Here is a 17,485-nt window from a genome sequence, read left to right on the forward strand (position 1 = left end):
GAAACGGTGGCGTTGCTTTCGGCCTTCCGGCGTTTCACTTCCCTGTTCATCGAGGAGTTAGTATTGCTTTGGTTCGCGTAAGCTCAATTTCCACGAGATTTCGGAACTAGTTTCGGTCATCAGAGATGCTGACTGGTTGGTACCTGTACTTACTCCGCCGTAGCTGCAACGATCCGGTCGCCGCGAGGCTTTTGAATCATGTTATGTAGGTGGAAACGCCGACGACCGATGCACACCCACTCCTCTCTTTTTTCCCAAGGATATTATACTATATCGGAGAAGCACGGATTACCCCGACGTGTTACGTATTCGACGGAGCCGAAGGTTTTCCGGATACAACGAGCGCTGCTATTTTACCATTTTTTTTTTTTGTTTTTACGCGCCGGAGTTACGTGGGAAACATCAATTAAATAGCGCAGCCGATTAACTGTAACGTAAACCTCGACAAAGGCTCGGAGAGTGGCTGGTTCACCCTCTGCTGGTTCATCAGGTGATAATTTATATGGTAATTTCAGCGACGTAATAAGTCGCCCTTCACCCGCGAGCCGCTACAAACCTCTCCTCTCATGCACTACCGGCTGCAGCACACCGTCGCATACTCTACATACCTAAATCGCTCGAATATATATAGCAGCTATGCACGTACAGACACACGTATAGGTATTCCGTCACGTGTTAACCTCTCGCCTATTCCCCATATGCCTCTGCAACATTCCCCGTGCCCTAACCCAGGCTGACCTAGCCCCTCCCGCTCCATGGAGGTATTCGGAAGCTGCGTATATAGATGTGAGCGAATATCGGAGTGCAGGCGTCGTAACGAGGTGTGTTCGTCGATTGATCGGAATTTCTTCTCCACGTCACCGTCCCATGTATCGTCAAAGTAATCGGACCGGATCCGCTCGATGGTGTAGTGAAATTAACCCTCGGTCGGTGAATATCGGCGAAGTTTCGATGGATCGTTGTCAAGAACTTTTCCCTCGAAATCCGAATTCGCAAACTGAATTCACCTACCGATAAAACTGATCGAGTTTCAATCGATTTATCGCACTGAAAATTGAAAAAAAAAAAAAAACAAAAAAAAACAAAGTGGTAACCCTTGGATTGTTTTTACCACGGATCTTAAATTTTGGGAATTCCGATTTTCGGCGTTAATGAGTGGTCTGAGCATGGCTTCTGGGATTCAAGGAGACGTAGAAAAAGTTTCATCGAGTTCAAAGAATATTTTGGAAATGCAGCCCGTTTGACGTGAAATGCCCCTTCCGCGTGTTATTAGCGGCTATTGTTTCGCGGAATGATCGAGCATGCATACACGTGAGCATTCATTCGGTTATTATCTTGATCCGAAACCCCCGGAGGCGGTATTTCGACTAATGTAAGCGCATTCATCTCATGACGACGGCAACGCGGGAGAAGATAACAAGTAACCGGGAATATATAATATAATATAAGCCGTGGAGCAGCATGTGCCTCGAGCCAATTCACCTTGTTTTTATTTTACAATGCGAAACAAAAGGCAACGCTTTTACAATATTGAAATATATAATATTCGAAAGCTGATGCAACTTTCGTAACCCAGTTAGACGAGAGGAAGGCGGCGAACGAAGAAGGAGCATAAATCTTCGATAAAAATTCCGATTATTGATCGAAGATTGAAAATTATCAAGTTAACGGAGAAGTGTCATTTTTCGTCGGAGGCGAAGCGACGGTAACCCACGCAACAGCTCGATCTTAATCCGGAGAGCTATTTAATATTGCATAGCGGCTCAAGCGGCGGGTTGAAATTCAATTGAAATCAAGTGGACTGACGGACGTGTATAGGTATACAGGAGCGTACAGTAGAAATGTATACACACGTAGCTACACACGTTATCGTATAGAGGTGTACCTACCATCCCGTCCGCCGACATACCTATCCTTCGGACTACGCGAAAGCCGGGTATGGCAAATCGGGTTCGGCGAGGGGACATTATCACTCAGAGTGACCTGTTGTCTCCCGATCCACCCTGGCCCCGGTTTCAACCGGCGGCGTCCCCGATCCCACCGCCGCGTAGTTCACCGCCGCGTCGGTTGCTCGGGAGAATTAGTCATCGATTTGGTCTCGCCGGAGGATATTGCGCTCGACGTTTGTTATCGCCGTCCCGGAGGCCCTCCCGGGGGCAACGGAGGAAACCTCGCCGGTTGAACTCGACTCGAATCCGTTGGGTTGGCGGCGGCGGCGTTCGCCGGTTGTCGTACTCGTACGCGACAGGCGCGAAAGCGGAAAACGAAGAGAGACGTTTAATTGACTACAAAGGAGATCGTTGCCGCGGTTCCATCGGTACACGCTACTCAAATACGTTTTACGACAGGTTACGTTCGACGGGGGTTAAGTGGAAAACCGAGAACAACCGGTCAAAGATCGGAATTACGTAAATTGAAATCAAATAAACCATTCAGGAGCGTTTGAAACTAGTTTCAGACGCCCCGAGGTACAATACATCATCCGCACACCCATTCTTGACGTCCGTTGTTCACCACCGCGTGCGCTACGACGATACGAGAAAATTATCCGTCCGACGGATCGCCGATTGATTTCAGCGTCACGAGCTAGCCGAGTTTTATTTGTAAATTAACGCGAGAGGAAGCAAAAAAAATTCATCCCTTTCGAACAAAGCCGGGATAACAAGCGCGTACAGAGTTGTACGTATTGAAAATGCTCCGGACTAACCTGGATCATTAATTTATCATTCCTTCTGAAATCCCCTCAAATCCTTGGCACTACGCTACCTAGCACCCTTCATAAATTCTACCCCTATACGGATTCGAGTTCCCTTTTGTAGAACGTAAGCTGAATATAAATGTATGTATACCTTCGTCGTATGTAAAACCCTCCGCCTCCGGTGCGTTTGCGATCACGCGGAGTACGAGGGAATGGATGATAAAATGCACCGTTCGCCGATGAATCCGAATTTGGAAGCGATGCCGAAATGAAAAATTCTTCGAAACTCGTCGCGAATCATCGAAAGACAACAAGAAGGAATCGAACGTGTCGAAAGTGCGTGGGGTTCGACCGATAGCTATTTACTCACGAAGGTGAGTATATCCCGGGATCTTTATTGGCCGCGAGGGAGGTGGCACCCTCTCGTCCTTGTCCGACACTTTCGGAGGGCACACGGTTCGCCGAAAGGAGAGAGAAAAAGAGAGAGCGCTCTTCTCGCCTCCGGTAATCTGCGTGGCAGTTTCGTCTTCATTTGCCAAATGGCCGTTAAATCCGCCGTACTAAAGTCGCGGAGAACGCTTCGCGCCGTAGGAGGAACAGCTAGAAGGGCGTAAACGTAACGGGAAAACTTAACGACGATGTAAACCGGATGCTACGTCACGACATTGGACTCGCGACCCTTTCCGTCTGCTTTCCAGGTACCACCCGCTACCGTATCCCCCCGTCATCATCGCTACGACTGATTGTAAAAATCCTCCACTTCCTTCGTACGTCTCCCTTCGTACGGTGTATAGCCGAAAGAAATGCCCCTTAAAAGGCAAGTACCGCGAACCGATCGATGATCGCTTCTTCGTCTCCAATTGAATCTAACCGAGTCGATTCCGCTATTCTAGACTCCCGTAAAATTGACCGACGCGGGAACGAGGCTCGGGTCACTTCCACTCGAACTCGACGGATAGGTGGAGGTGGTGAAAATCCCTGAATATGATAAATCCCGGACGCGGAGGGACGGCCGTCAGTTTTGCAAATTATTCATCAAGCGAAAGTGTTGCTGACCATCGAATCCGAAGGATTGACAGATCGCACTCCTGGTCTACGATGAAATTTTCACGAACTGCTAAATGCAGTCAATCAAAGCTTTTCTATCGCCCGTGAAACACCGGTTGCTCCGATGTCCTCCGAAGGCATAAAATATTTTACACCACCAGGAATTCACTCGTCATCAGTCGCGTCGCGTGATTTAACGACGCCAGCAGGATCCCCTTCCCCCTACCCCCTACCCACCGTTGATCTACATATTTTACATCAGCAAATAATTGTGCGATACCGCCAGCTCGCACTTCGTGTAATTCCTTCGGCAATCGATCATCGAGTGCAGTAATAATAACCGTCGTTAAACATCGGACGGAGGGAAAGTAGGTACTTCGAGGGGAATGAGAGATCGAGTCGCATCGCCTGGCGTAACGACAAATGGGGTGGATCGTGTAAACAAATGAAATAAAGTAACGCGAGACGAGAGAAGAGGATCGTTGTCTCGCTTCGGATGAAACCTGAAGGACAAATTGACGGAGGGGAGGTTGTATCTCGGTCGTCGTGTGTAAGGGACTTCTTCAGCGGGTTCGCGACGGGATCGGAGACGATCACGTGTCGGTTATGGGAATCGGGGGGAGGCTGGAAAAATCTGGCTGAGATTACAGATCCCGTTACGCGACTGTACAACACGACGCTCGAGCCGCTATCGGGAGAACTCGGCCGGCTGCGATTACTTTTTGTTTGTCAAGTTTTCGGAGCGAGGGGTCGTCAGATTCGATCAACGACACCCGCTCCGCGATCCATCCCTATGCACGTCACTCAATTACGGAAACGCGTAATACCCGCTAACGCGATTATCCCGCGGTGCAAGCGACGCGGTTACACTCGCCATGGTGCCGATATCTCGGCTTGGGAAAGGTGATTCCCAGTTTCGAATTAGATTCGCGAATCTTCCGTGAAAATCCGAACGACATTCGTTCGTACGAATTCCAGAATTGATCGCTGATTAGACGGATTACCCGTTCAATTGGACGATTCGATGGTATTCTCTGAATTTTTTACCCCGATCCTCGTCGGGGCAGCAGCTGGTGATCAGCGACGGATGAAATATGAGTTTTTGAATCGACGCGAGAACTGGAATTTCTCTCGGTTATGCAATCTCGTATTCCACATTTCCTCTGTAATGTCCTCTCGTAGTCGGTACGGGTCGCTCCGCAGTCAATAACCCCGCAACGTGATGGGATATAGACTTACGACACGTGTAGCCGCACGTGTATCGCCGCTGGCACCAATGGCGATCGCAAAAACATTTTCACGTACAAAGTGTCGCGTCGGCGATTCCACGGGGATGAAATTTTGCATCTCTCTTTTTTTTCGTGAAACTTTTTTCATTCTCCTCTTTCCTTTTTTTTTTTTTTCTTCTTCTCCTTTTTTCCCTCCCATTTCGGTATACCCTCCGCGTAATAAATTCTGCGTATGTCGCCCTGCGTCGAGAGTCGTTCTAACGTGAGACATAGTTCCCCAGAATACAATTAAACGGTTTCTCCTCTAGATCTTTAGTTCCCAACGAGAAGGGAAGACTTTTTCCCCGTGAGATTTGAACTGGAAACGGGAAGTGCACGTGACCGTGAGGGAGAGTGCGTCTTCGACGACTCCTCGGGGAGCTAAATTAAGAGCCAATGAACGTGGATTTCGCTGCCCGCTATACCGCGACCAAAATGATTATTTTCACGATAAATCTCCGCTCGGATTCACCGTTTTTCAGCTCTTTCGAAGATTTAATTGGCGAATCACGAGACTCGATTTTTCCATTTCTATGAAAATGTATTCGAACATGACGACAGTCGAGTGCAAACGAGATACGTGTAATCGTCCTCACGTCTGTACCGCGACGGCTTCGTCATCAGAAAGAAAGACAAAAGTATACAGATGTATAGTACGTATACGTATAACTGCCGCATTTGCCGTATGAAAGCCTCTTAGAGTTTTCGGCGAAAAGTGAGTTGTCCAAGTCCTTTAGCAGGCTGGTCAACGTCACCTGGCCGTTTTCATCTGGTAAAAACCATCCAAAATGTAAGAAGCTTAGAATCATTATTGTATCCCTCTGCGGGTTACGGAATGGAGAGAGAAAAAAAGTTGGTGAAACTTTACTTTCCTTTTTGTATCTTCATCGTCTATTTTTGTTTTTTCTGTTTTATATTCCTCGCACATTTCCCACACCCATCACACGGTTTTTTTCATTTTTTTTTATTCGTATTATTTATTTCTTTTTTTTTTTCCCACTTTATTCGATTTCAGTTTTTTTCTTCTCCCCCCCCCCCTCCGCTTCGGAGGACTCCGACTCACGTGGTGTATTTCTGCAGGAGGGGAGCGAGGGGGGCCCAGCCCCGGGTCTTCCGTGAGTGGGGATTAATAATAAACAAGCATCAATATATTACCCCATAAAAAGTTGGAGTTATATTGGCAAAGATTTTCGAGATGTGCATTATATAAGTTCGCGCAAGAGTTCTCCCCCATTCGGTCAGCTATATCTTCAAAAAGTTTCGTTCCAAGTTTGAACGACCCCGAGGATCGACGAGGTTGCGTGCCCGTGGAGCACGAGGATGCGTCCTGAGGGAAGGTCATCACCGTCGGGTACTCCGAATGAATGTTTCAACTCGACGACAAGATTCGACCCCCCCCCCCCGATTATACAATCGGCAGTTGTCGTACTTTGTTTTGTTTTCGTTGGTTAATTATTTTTTTTGTTTTTGTTTCTGTCGCAACGACGATACTTACAGTGACGCGTCAGGGCGGTTGTCAGAAGGCGTTCGTCGATGTCCGTGTAATTCGGCGGACTGAAACAAAGGCAAAACAAACATTGTGGTTATACGAGGGGTGCGGTGTAATACTATATAAGGTATTATATTTGGCGTAGAGAGAGAGAGAGAGAGAGAGAGGGACGAGAGGCTACTAATGAGCGAGTATAGCTCGGGCTTGAGAGTTACGCTCGTAGAGTATTTAAATTAATTAATACGATACGAGATTCTGCGTTTATAAAAGCCTTGGTCGAGCGGAAGCTCCCGTGCATGTTTGATGCCGGAAGTGCTTCCACCCGGTCCGCCATCCTCTTGCTGTGGTTTCCGCAAGCGCCGTAGGGTCATTAGCCGGCCATTCATTATGCAAGGCAAAGCTATATCGCGTCAATACGGGTATACGGGTCGGGGGGGAGGGGGGTGTGCGTCGACCGATGGTAGCCGCGGCGGCGACGGCGACAGATTGTTGGCCCAATCAATAACAATGCACCCGTGTTTACAGACCGGATAATCAACAGATGTGGTTTTCCTATACCAGCCTCCGGTTCCTCTAGCTAAAACACACTCGAAACCGACCGAATCTCAAAATATCCAAAATATCGCGCGAGGAACCGGGTTGAAGTGATACACTCGGTCCGCTCCGTACGCCCCGGCACTTCGGAGCTTTTCATTTGTTTTCCGGATAGTTTTTATTTTCGTACCGTCATTTTCTCGTATTCACGAAATGAAAACTGCAAATGAGCCGTGATTGACGTCGGTGTGGTTTGAAAACGAAAATATTATCGGCACGCGGTTATGAATTTCATTGTTAAACGTCCGTCATGGCTGGTCATCGATGTATGCGAGAATCAATATTTGAATACATCTACGTGGATAAATGTACCTGGATTTGCTTTTAAAATCGCTCCAATTGGCAGAGGAAGTCAATCCATCCACTCGTTGAACCGTTCCTTCATTTGTATTCCATTCCAATTGATTTTATTCGCTGCAGCGAACCGCGCGTATTTATACCGACGTCCATACCTGAGCTACAGATTTTGCGACGGATCATTCTCGCACGTACTCGCGCCGATCGGATACTAATTTGTTGAAATTTTTTAACGCGCGATGAACAATAAGTCGCCCACCCCCGACGAGCGGGATAAGGAGACACCGAAACACAAATTTAAACTCCACTTCCCTTTGAATCTGACGAATTCATTCCGGTTTCGACCTCCGCTGGAAGAGCGGGACTCGATCGAGACGCGAACGTAAGATATTACCGTCTAGAAATCACGGGGGGGGGAAGGAGATTTTCCTTTGATCTAAGTTTCCGCGGGAATGCAGAGAAGTGTGGATACGGGGGAGGAGGTGGCGGTGCGGCGGCGGCGGCGGCGACGGCGACGGCAGCCAGAGAGTAAGTCCGCGAATGAATGGGGGGGACAGTAGTGCGTTCGCCATTTCCACCCCGCTATCCGAGAACTTTAGAGTAATTTGCTTAGTTGGATTAGATTGTGAATTTTGCACCACAGTGTTTGAGCCCTAAGTTTACCAGTGTTATAATTACTGCTCTGGGCCCCCCCCCCCCCGAACTGTGTAACGCGGTACGTAGAAACACGCGTATATATGTATACGCACCGTGACACGCACACGCGTACGCCTCTTTCAGCGTGTCTATATTCATTTGTATTTATACGCAGGTAGGTATGTATATATGTACAGCGTACAGATATAACGCGCGGGATTTCGTTGGGTAGGGATATCTACTCTTCACCCTCGACCGCCTCTCAGCGATGCACAAATCCCTACTTTGATCTCCGATTTCAAGTCGCTCCTCTTACCGCCTCCCAAATCCGAACGATACGTACTTATCCCGGCGATACGTGTAGCGTGTAGCGTCTCTACGCTCCGGACACGAGTGGCGCAGGTATACTGTAAGTACGTGTATTCCGCATCGCGAAATCCGGCAAACAAAACTGAGTTTCAGCGGGAGGTAAGTTCGCCCCGTAGCGAATTGTGGAAAAGCGTGCGGTACGACGACGAGGGGAGATCCGTTTCTAAATATAGCGCTCGAGATAATCAGATACGTCGCGGACGAGCGAGGCGTCCGCGTTGAGTGGAGCAACGGCGTAAGTAAATTACGAGTAAACAAATCGCGGTAGAGAAACGACGTTACGGTGTCCCGCGAGGACGGGTGCTGCAGTCGCGCTTCAACGAATCCTAGACTCCTTGCTCTAGGCACGAATGGAGGATCACTGTTTTATCGATATTGCAGCAGACGCGGCTCCTGATATGCTTCGGAGTCGACGACGACGACGACGGGGGCTCGGATAGTATAGATATTATACCGTACATGTGCCCGGGTATACAACTGCAGCTGCCTGCACTCGTCCACTACGGTTGTTTGCCGAAGGATATACGCGGGGATCGACGTTCGTGTAATATCGCACTTACTCACGTATTTCTCATCCCATTCGCCGTCCTTTTACCGCCGCCCTCGCCCCCATTTTCTAAAACATATTTTTTCTCTCTCCCGTCTATCGCCGACAAATTTTCCAACACGCCGAGTAATATTGTTGGGGGATATACTACGTAACGTACGTAACGTAACGTACCGTACCTGCAGCGCATATGACGGACGCGACGTGGAGAACGTACGTGTCGCGCGAAAAAAAGAAACGTCGCCTTTCGTCGTTACAACGCCGTATACACCGATATACGTGTCGTAGCAGCACCCCCCCCTCGCGTTCGACTGATGCCAATGACGTTTAAACCTCCCTCGAAAAAAGGATTTCTTCTCTCGGAGCCGGGAATACGCCCTGACACCCCTCAACCTTTTTTTATAAGCCCTCTGAAAATCCAAGTTTCACTATCTGCAGGCGACTCGGGAAAGGTAGAAGAGAAAGATGAAGAAAAAAAACAAAACAAAAAAAAAAGGTGAAAAGAATAAAAAATAGTCGCAAAAGGTACTGCAAAGGGGTCGCCTCTTCCATATAGGTATATATGCATGAACGCACGAGCAGAATCCGCGACGCTCAAAAGTGGAGCGAGAAGGAGTACAAGTAGCGAAGGGAGGAAAGAGAAGCGAAGAAAAAAGAGCAGGGGAAGAGGTAGAGTAGACGTTGCCGCCGTCAGGAAACTTTTGTTTAAAATTGGAATTCCTTTGCGGCTCGTTGGGACTAGGAATGCAGATGGGATGGGAGTTGCTGGTGAGACGAGGGCCGAAAGGTTGGGTTATACGGTGGTGATAGGGACAGAAAGGCCCGTGAAAAAGGTAAGTCATGATATTGTTTCGTCATAAAAGGGAAGAAGCTCCTTTAGCTGTAAGAAAATCTTACGAATGAAAATAATTGAAGAAAAATAAACGACGAAAAGAAAAATTCCAAACAACCGCGTCATCTGAGATATTCGAACGCGATCGGACGTGACGTGACTTAATTTTTTGAGAACTCGCGACGTATCGCGAACTCGTATATCGCGCGACGGAAATCTCACAAAAAATTATTCGACGAAACGGTATTCCGATTTGTTTGCGATACGTTTAACGATCTCACGAGTAAAAGAACAGGTTCGGTTCAATCTTACGGAAGGGATCTGCGAGTGATGATATAAATCGAATTTTCCAAGCGACTCTGAATCGCTTGGAAACTTTCGACCGAACTTTAGAATAATAATACTGTTCCGAGTGAACCAAACAAGGTAATTTAAACGAGATATTTCTCTTAAACGATGACACAACGGTCGAAACTCAATTTCGCGGTGTACCTATAACATTGTATATCTCCCGTAGTCGCGGCGTCGTCGATCGCGAACGATGAAAGATGAAATGAGACGTAAAATAACCCACTTACTCGTCGCTCAAGATATACACCGAGAAAAAAGTCGAATCAAAAAATTACCGCCACCTCCACCGATTACCGCAACAATTTCCGCACTCTCGCGATTCCGTTGCCAAATAAATCGTAGGAGAGTTTCGCATTTTCAACAATTCTTCCGGACAAAGTTCAACCGCGTTAACGTAGAAACGATCGCGTTCAAGCCGAAAGCGGTGTGTCACGTACGCTAATTCCTAACTTCGTTCGGACGATAATTGAAGCCGCACACCCCGCCATCTCCAGTTTCGTGCGAGGGAATTGAGTGTTGCCTCAGATCTTAAGAATGGATCTTTTTTTTTTCCTAATCGTTCGCCGGTTATCAAAGTTATCGTAAAAGGGATGAAAGAGCGCCGGGGATGTTGAAACAACGAAAGCTTCGAGGGCTGTCGAGGAGAAGGAGGAGGGAGAGGGAGAGGGAGGGAGAGAGAGAGGGAGGAAGAGAGATAGGGTGAAGAATGCTTGTTAACCCCTAAATCAACCTTCCGTCAAACCCTTGAAGAATTTACGGGGAATAAATGAAGGTGGGACGCGTCGCGACGTTATACACGCGAGACGTCGCGACGCCACGGTATCCCGGGCTACGCGATAAGCTTAACTTACGAGTCGAGGCATAATGATATTAAATAGGGCAAAGCGGTGATGTATAAATTAGAGCAAACCTAAGGTAGATAAAGTTCTCCGGAGGTCGGAGGTTTCATTAAAAGCTAGTCGGTGGTCCCGCTTCTACCTCCCCCCCCCCCTCGCTCCTCCTTGGTTCGGAGTTTCTCGGTTCAATCCAGGAACCCGGGGTCGAGCACGGGGAGTTTTCTACGAGTACGAATGTCGGGTATAAGGTTTCCATATACCCACAATGTATACTTGTACGCGTCGCTGTCGCGTCTTCTGGGAATAGACGCGATACGCCTGCGAGGATAACTAGATTAAAATGTCTCTCTCCCGGTGTCGCGGCTAATGACGTCGGTAACGCATCAACCGCCACAACGAAGAGAAGGGGGCTAATGACCGAAGGTTGAAGAGTGGTCGAGGTTATATACCTACGGCGGAAGGGCCATCATTGCCCGATGAAGACAAACCGCGAAGCAACGGGAAGAGTTTGCCTTCCTCATTCACTCGTCGTAGCAAAGTAGGTGAACCAATTAGAGGTTCGACTTTTAATTGGGGTAAGGATGGAAGGAAGGCCGAGGAGCCTTTCGCTCGATAAAGAAAAATTGAAAAGACTACGGGGGATCTGAATGCTCGAAATTACAGCGGCGAAATAAAAGTCAAAGTCACGAGGCACGCATCGAGTAGCTGGATGCATTTTTGCACTCCACGTATCTGCGCTTGCAACGCGTACGTAGGATAGGTAGAAGAAAAAATGAAAAAACGGCTGCAAGGGGTAACGGGGTGACGGGAGACGTTGGGCTGTTATTAACGAAATGGAACCGCTAACGACAAAACTTAATTCAGAATTCCAGAATAACGTCCAAAGCCAACCCTAAATGGAAAAGAACCCCTCGCCAGGGCTGCTTTAAAACTGTGTTAACGGAATTAAACGCGTGGCAAAGAAGTCTGGCGCAGCGATGCCGCTGGGGAGAGTGGAGGGGGGTGGAGGGGGGCAGGTGCAGTAGGTTGGGTGGTACGGGGTTGGGTTAATTTTTGCCATTACCCTTAACGGCTTCACCCTACTTTAGCGACTGTTTCAGTCTTCTAGACTTTCACCCTGATGAGTTAGTTCTCCGAACTAAATACATACATACACTGCAGATCCAGGGTGTGGTTTCTTCGACGTACCTATTCCTTCCGCGGTATACTCGCGATACGCTCGGGGTTTCGAAAGCTCCACTCGCAACTTTTCACACCGTATTACTTCAAAACACAACCGCGTAACGTCTACGCCGACCGATGCAGCGGAACAAAAATAAAAAGAAAAAAGCCGAACGAACGAACGATTTTCGTCGAAAATTACTTTTGATAAATGTAATATTGCGTACAATGTGTGTGTTTCGTCACACGGAGAGTTTGAAAATATTCGAAGCACGTCGTCCCCTTCCTCCCCTTTCGCCGTTTCTCCTTCAACCCCCACCCCCCACCCCCCTCCCCCTCCCCTGCAGCTCGCCCGAAAGTCCCATGAAACTTGTCATGGATGTAACAAATATAAATATTAATTATAACACGGCGCGACTGGGTGAGGGGGGGGGGGGGGGGGGGGGGCGAATCAAAAAGTCGTTACCTAACCGTTCCTCCCGGCTTCACCGGTATACATATACGTATAGCCGTTCCTCCACCCCACCGGCTCGTGACACGGAGTTTGAGCTTGCAACTGGAACAATTAAGCTTATGACCCTCCCTCTCCACCCGTAATAAGAGTTCCCTCTGCTCTCTTGGCTCGCTGGCCGCCTCTACACCCGCGTGCATCCCACGGCAATCCTCGTATACGTGGTCATGCCAATTACTGACGAAGGGGCAACAGGGACGCGGAAAGGTTCGGGGGTCGCCGGAGTCGCGGCGTCACAACTCATCCTAATTACATCCACCCCTTGTTTCCGTTCGCCAAAACTATCCGCCTGTACATACCTATGCGCGAGTATTATTGTATGTATATGTATGTGTATTATACCAAGCGGGATGCCGTAGGAGAATCGGCGGAAGAAGAGGGAAGGGAAGACCAAGGGCTTAATTATTATTGCCATCTAGCGCGCGGGCTTCTAGATATCGCTAGTTTACCAATGAGTGGAATGCCGTAAGCCACTTACGTCACACACTCCGGCAGAGGTGTAGCTTGATTTACGCCCGGGATCCCCGAGCGTCGCGACCACCCACGGGAAACAAACTTTTCCCTCGTTCTTTTGTTTTATCTTATTTTTATTTGCTTTTTTTTCCCTTTTTATTATCTCAGTTTTTTGCCCTTTTTTCTTTCCTTCCGGTTACAGGGCGAGAGAAAACAATTGCGTTCTGAAATTCACCGTGTCCGCAAAATAAAAATACAAACTACGTGTATAGGTATACATATACATATACTCGGACAAAGTTTATAAATACGTAACTGCGTCACCCAGTTTACCGGAATTCCACACCCACCGAAACCAGGTATATATGTATATATATGCGATCCACCGATTTTTGGGGTGGAAAAAATTTCGCAAACCCGTTATCTTGATTGTGATATGGTTGTAAAACCGCCGGATCTAGTTGCGGCGCTTCAATTCCACGCGTTTCGTACATTTTTCCGTGCCTTTTTTCCCCCTTATTTCTTTTAATATACTCAACACCTATTTACACCAACCGTGTCAGAGAACAGTCGGTTCCCATCCTGCGAAGGTACAACTTAACTCATACCAGACCTGCGGAGATAATTATGTTTACAGTTTCACTAATTAGTTGTACATCGCAGGAGTTTCCCCAACGCGTAGCGCAAACAGAGTCGTCCTCGTCCTCGTCGTCGTCGTCGTCGTCGTCGTCGTCGTCGTGACCGTCATCACGTACTAAGAAGTGTTGACGAGTTTTGCGCCCCCGCCCGCGCCCGCAGTACTTAGTAATAATAATTGTCGAAGTTTCTACTAGTTCGATGAACGCTACAGACCGGAGGTAGGAGGTAGTCAATTTCGCGAGAGATATACATGTTACTACGTTCGCGCGCACCTACGTTATAATTGTAGACGATACGTTTGAATTATAATATCAGCCGCGCGTGATTTATAATAATCGTTTAGAGTAACGCGATGCAAGGGGGTTAGGTTATAAATAATTCCTAGGTTAAAAATAAATCTACCACGGGGTAAAAATCGTCGCGTGGCGACGGCGTTGCGGTATGATAAATTTAAAGTGATATTTTTAATACGAGTAAGATGGAGAGACAAGCCTCGTGTTTCGCTTATTATGATTAATTGGCATTATAAGATTACAATGCCGGTAATGTGAAAAATTCAACAAGACAGGGCCGCTGCAGCGGCGAGGGAGAGAAAACGGGGAGATCCTCGAGGATGCCGTTTTATACCACCCGTCACTTTTCCCGGAGTGGAAAGACATTCTTTCTAATTACCCTAGATTTATTAACGGCGGTGAGCTCCGCGGAGCTACTGCACTCACCCGTTTTCTTACGCTTGAACGTCGTTCGTTCGTTCGTTCGTTCGTTCGTTCGTTCGTTCGTTTGTTCGCTCGCTACTAGGCTTCGCTTCTGTCTTCTCGTCTACGAGGGTGAAAATTTTTTCGAGTAATTATTACCCGCCCTACCGAGCGTCGTCTTTCTTTACTTACTCACTTACTTACTTAACCCTGTACATTCATATATATATATATAGTCAAGTGTCTCAATTACGATAATGACTCGCGCGGCATCCGCACGTGCTACCACCGAGTCAATAAATAGTCTCGCACGCAGTTTTTGGAGAAAATTTCATTCTCTACACTCCCGAAAATTGCGCTTCATTTCGAGAACTCGTACGGTTTTTTTTTTTTTTCACCCGCAAAAGAAACTCAACCGAGCATAAACCTTTTGAGAAGAACTCTCCGTAGGTGAAAAAAAAAAAAGGAAAAAAAAAAGAAGCGGCGGTTATACGGTTTGGGTTACGGAGTTGGTTGCAGAAGGAGCAAAAACCGTCAGACGGATACCTAGAGGGGATGAAAAAAAGTCCTCGGCATTTGCGGTATTCGTCCTTCGAGCCAGAGCTTTGGGAATCGGGCGCAGAAAAACAAAAGGAAACTGCCCGAATCGGAGGACCGAAGTAACGGACTAATGGCCATTCAACTCTGCACGCATCGACGCGCGAATTCCGAATTATTATCGTCTGAACACTACTACGCGAGCCCGCGGGACATTTTCCGCCATACCTTCGAACCGATGGAAAAATTAAGCCGAACAGATCGAATCAATTTCTGAGGAAAGATGATAATTTTGGACCGGAGCTTTGTCGGCTTTTCATTTCATTTACTCTATCCGTTATACGTTTTAGCAAATGTATATGATAATAGCGGAGCCCGTGCTACATCGGCGCGGCGTAACGTTGATTGAAACAATTGTTTGACCGAAATCCCGTTCGTTTGTCACGGTGCAGGGTAACAGAAATTTCGCTGTGTCTATTCTAGAGGTGTTTTAGTGGCGGAAACTATAACATGAAACGATAGAATATACAACCTTTCCGCGAATTGTCCGGCACTGATGCGCGACTCTGCAGCATCAGCGTCAGCATCAGCAGCTGGGTTGAAGCTGCAGGTAGAAGGCAAATGAATTCGGTCGCATCAACGACCGGCGTATACGCGCGTATAATGTACGCTAAAATTACGTAATACACGGCTTCGTAATAAAACGTTCGCGATAATCACATTGCCGCAGCTTGCAGCGCGGGTACATCGACGCGACGGTATCTCCGCATCGACAAAGCTCGCGTGATCCCCGCTTGTCCAACGAATCGTACGTCATACAAACAACTCGTATCTACAAATTCGGCGAATCCATTTCGATGCGCGAGCCGATCCAACGGCTGAAAGAAAAACAAAATTCTTACCGATGGTGAAAAAAAAACCGAAATTCACCTTTTTCGCGGGGGAAAAATTTATCGACGAGAAGCTTCGGATATCAGCCGTCGTCGGAAAGACCGAGGAATAGGTGAGGAGGAGAAAAACAAAAAAAAAAACTACCCCCGTCAGATTCAGTCGCGTGATTCATTTCGCGGAGTTGCGCCGCGCCGCGCACCGGCGACGTTCAAGGTTCGTTGGCTGGTCGGCGTCGCGCGTTTACAATCTCGTCCTATACCTTTTCTATATACACTTATGTACCCTTACATAGGTATAGCTGGCTCACCTATACGTATAGTAGGAACGAGCAGAGCTACCCCGGCAGTGACTGATTAAAGAAGTCCACGTCAGAAGAGACGCCTGTCCGCCCGTCAAAACGAGGCGTTAATTGCACGGCGCCAGATTGATTAAGGCCTGAATCTTATTAGCCTTCGAGAAGGGCTATCCGAATCCAATCTCAGCCCGACTACGTAGGCCCCGGCTTATGCTACTTTCCCGGTAATGAAATAATAATTGTTGCGTAATACGATTCACCCTTAACACTTTTCAGGTTGAACGCCGCTCAGTGAGGTAGCTCGGAATTTTTTTCGCCCCAGTCGATCGGCTGAGCCAAATTCTATAGAAGAATATTTTTGCATCATCTTTCGCACCCACCGCGTACACGCGAATTAGAAAAAAAAAAAAAAAAAAAAATAAGAAAAAACAAAATATTGACAATTAAATGGTCTCCGCTTAGAATGATCGTAGAATTGGGAGTGGTTCGTTTGGACAGAAATCGTTTGGACAGAATTCGTTTCTACAGAGAAAATTTGCCCATGGTTCGTTTGGACAGAGGAAATTTCGACTTAGGTTCGTTTGGACAGAAACTCATTTCTACAGCGAAAATGGATTCTGTCCAAACGAACCTAAGTGGGTTCGTTTGGACAGAATGTGATTTGAGCAGCGAAAACGGATTCTGTCCAAACGAACCTAAGTGGGTTCGTTTGGACAGAATATGATTTCTGCAGTATAAACGGATTCTGTCCAAACGAACCGACTTAGGTACGTTTGGACAGAATATGATTTGGGCAGCGAAAACGAATTCTGCCCAAATACACTGACATGGGTTAAGTTAGTTTATTTTCTGCCGATCGAATTAGGTTCGTTTTGACAGAATCTGATTTTTCTATACAAATGCAACGAAAACGGATTCTGCCTAAATACGCTGACATGGGTTGGATTAGTTTATTTTCTACCGATCGAATTAGGTTCGTTTGAACAGAATCCGTTTTCGCTGCATTTGTACAGAAAAATCATATTCTGTCCAAACGTACCTAAGTCGGTTCGTTTGGACAGAATCCGTTTATACTGCAGAAATCAGTTTCTGTCCAAACGTACCTAAGTCGGTTCGTTTGGACAGAATCCGTTTTCGCTGCTCAAATCATATTCTGTCCAAACGAACCCACTTAGGTTCGTTTGGACAGAATCCATTTTCGCTGTAGAAATGAGTTTCTGTCCAAACGAACCTAAGTCGAAATTTCCTCTGTCCAAACGAACCATGGGCAAATTTTCTCTGTAGAAACGAATTCTGTCCAAACGATTTCTGTCCAAACGTACCTCACTCGTAGAATTAT

General features: G+C 47.3%; 1 protein-coding gene across 1 annotated transcript in view; it reads right to left on the bottom strand.

Moving 5' to 3' along the window:
- The window catches only part of LOC105692882 (teneurin-a), a 451,510-nt gene that overhangs the window by 256,858 nt on the left and 177,167 nt on the right, over nt 1-17,485 (bottom strand). The window contains exon 3 of the mRNA XM_048655887.1: nt 6,509-6,567. The gene's annotated coding sequence lies outside the window, so the exon portion shown is untranslated. The remainder of the gene's footprint in view (nt 1-6,508; nt 6,568-17,485) is intronic.

Source organism: Athalia rosae, chromosome 5 (genome assembly GCF_917208135.1).
Source record: "Athalia rosae chromosome 5, iyAthRosa1.1, whole genome shotgun sequence".
NCBI lineage: Eukaryota > Metazoa > Arthropoda > Insecta > Hymenoptera > Athaliidae > Athalia > Athalia rosae.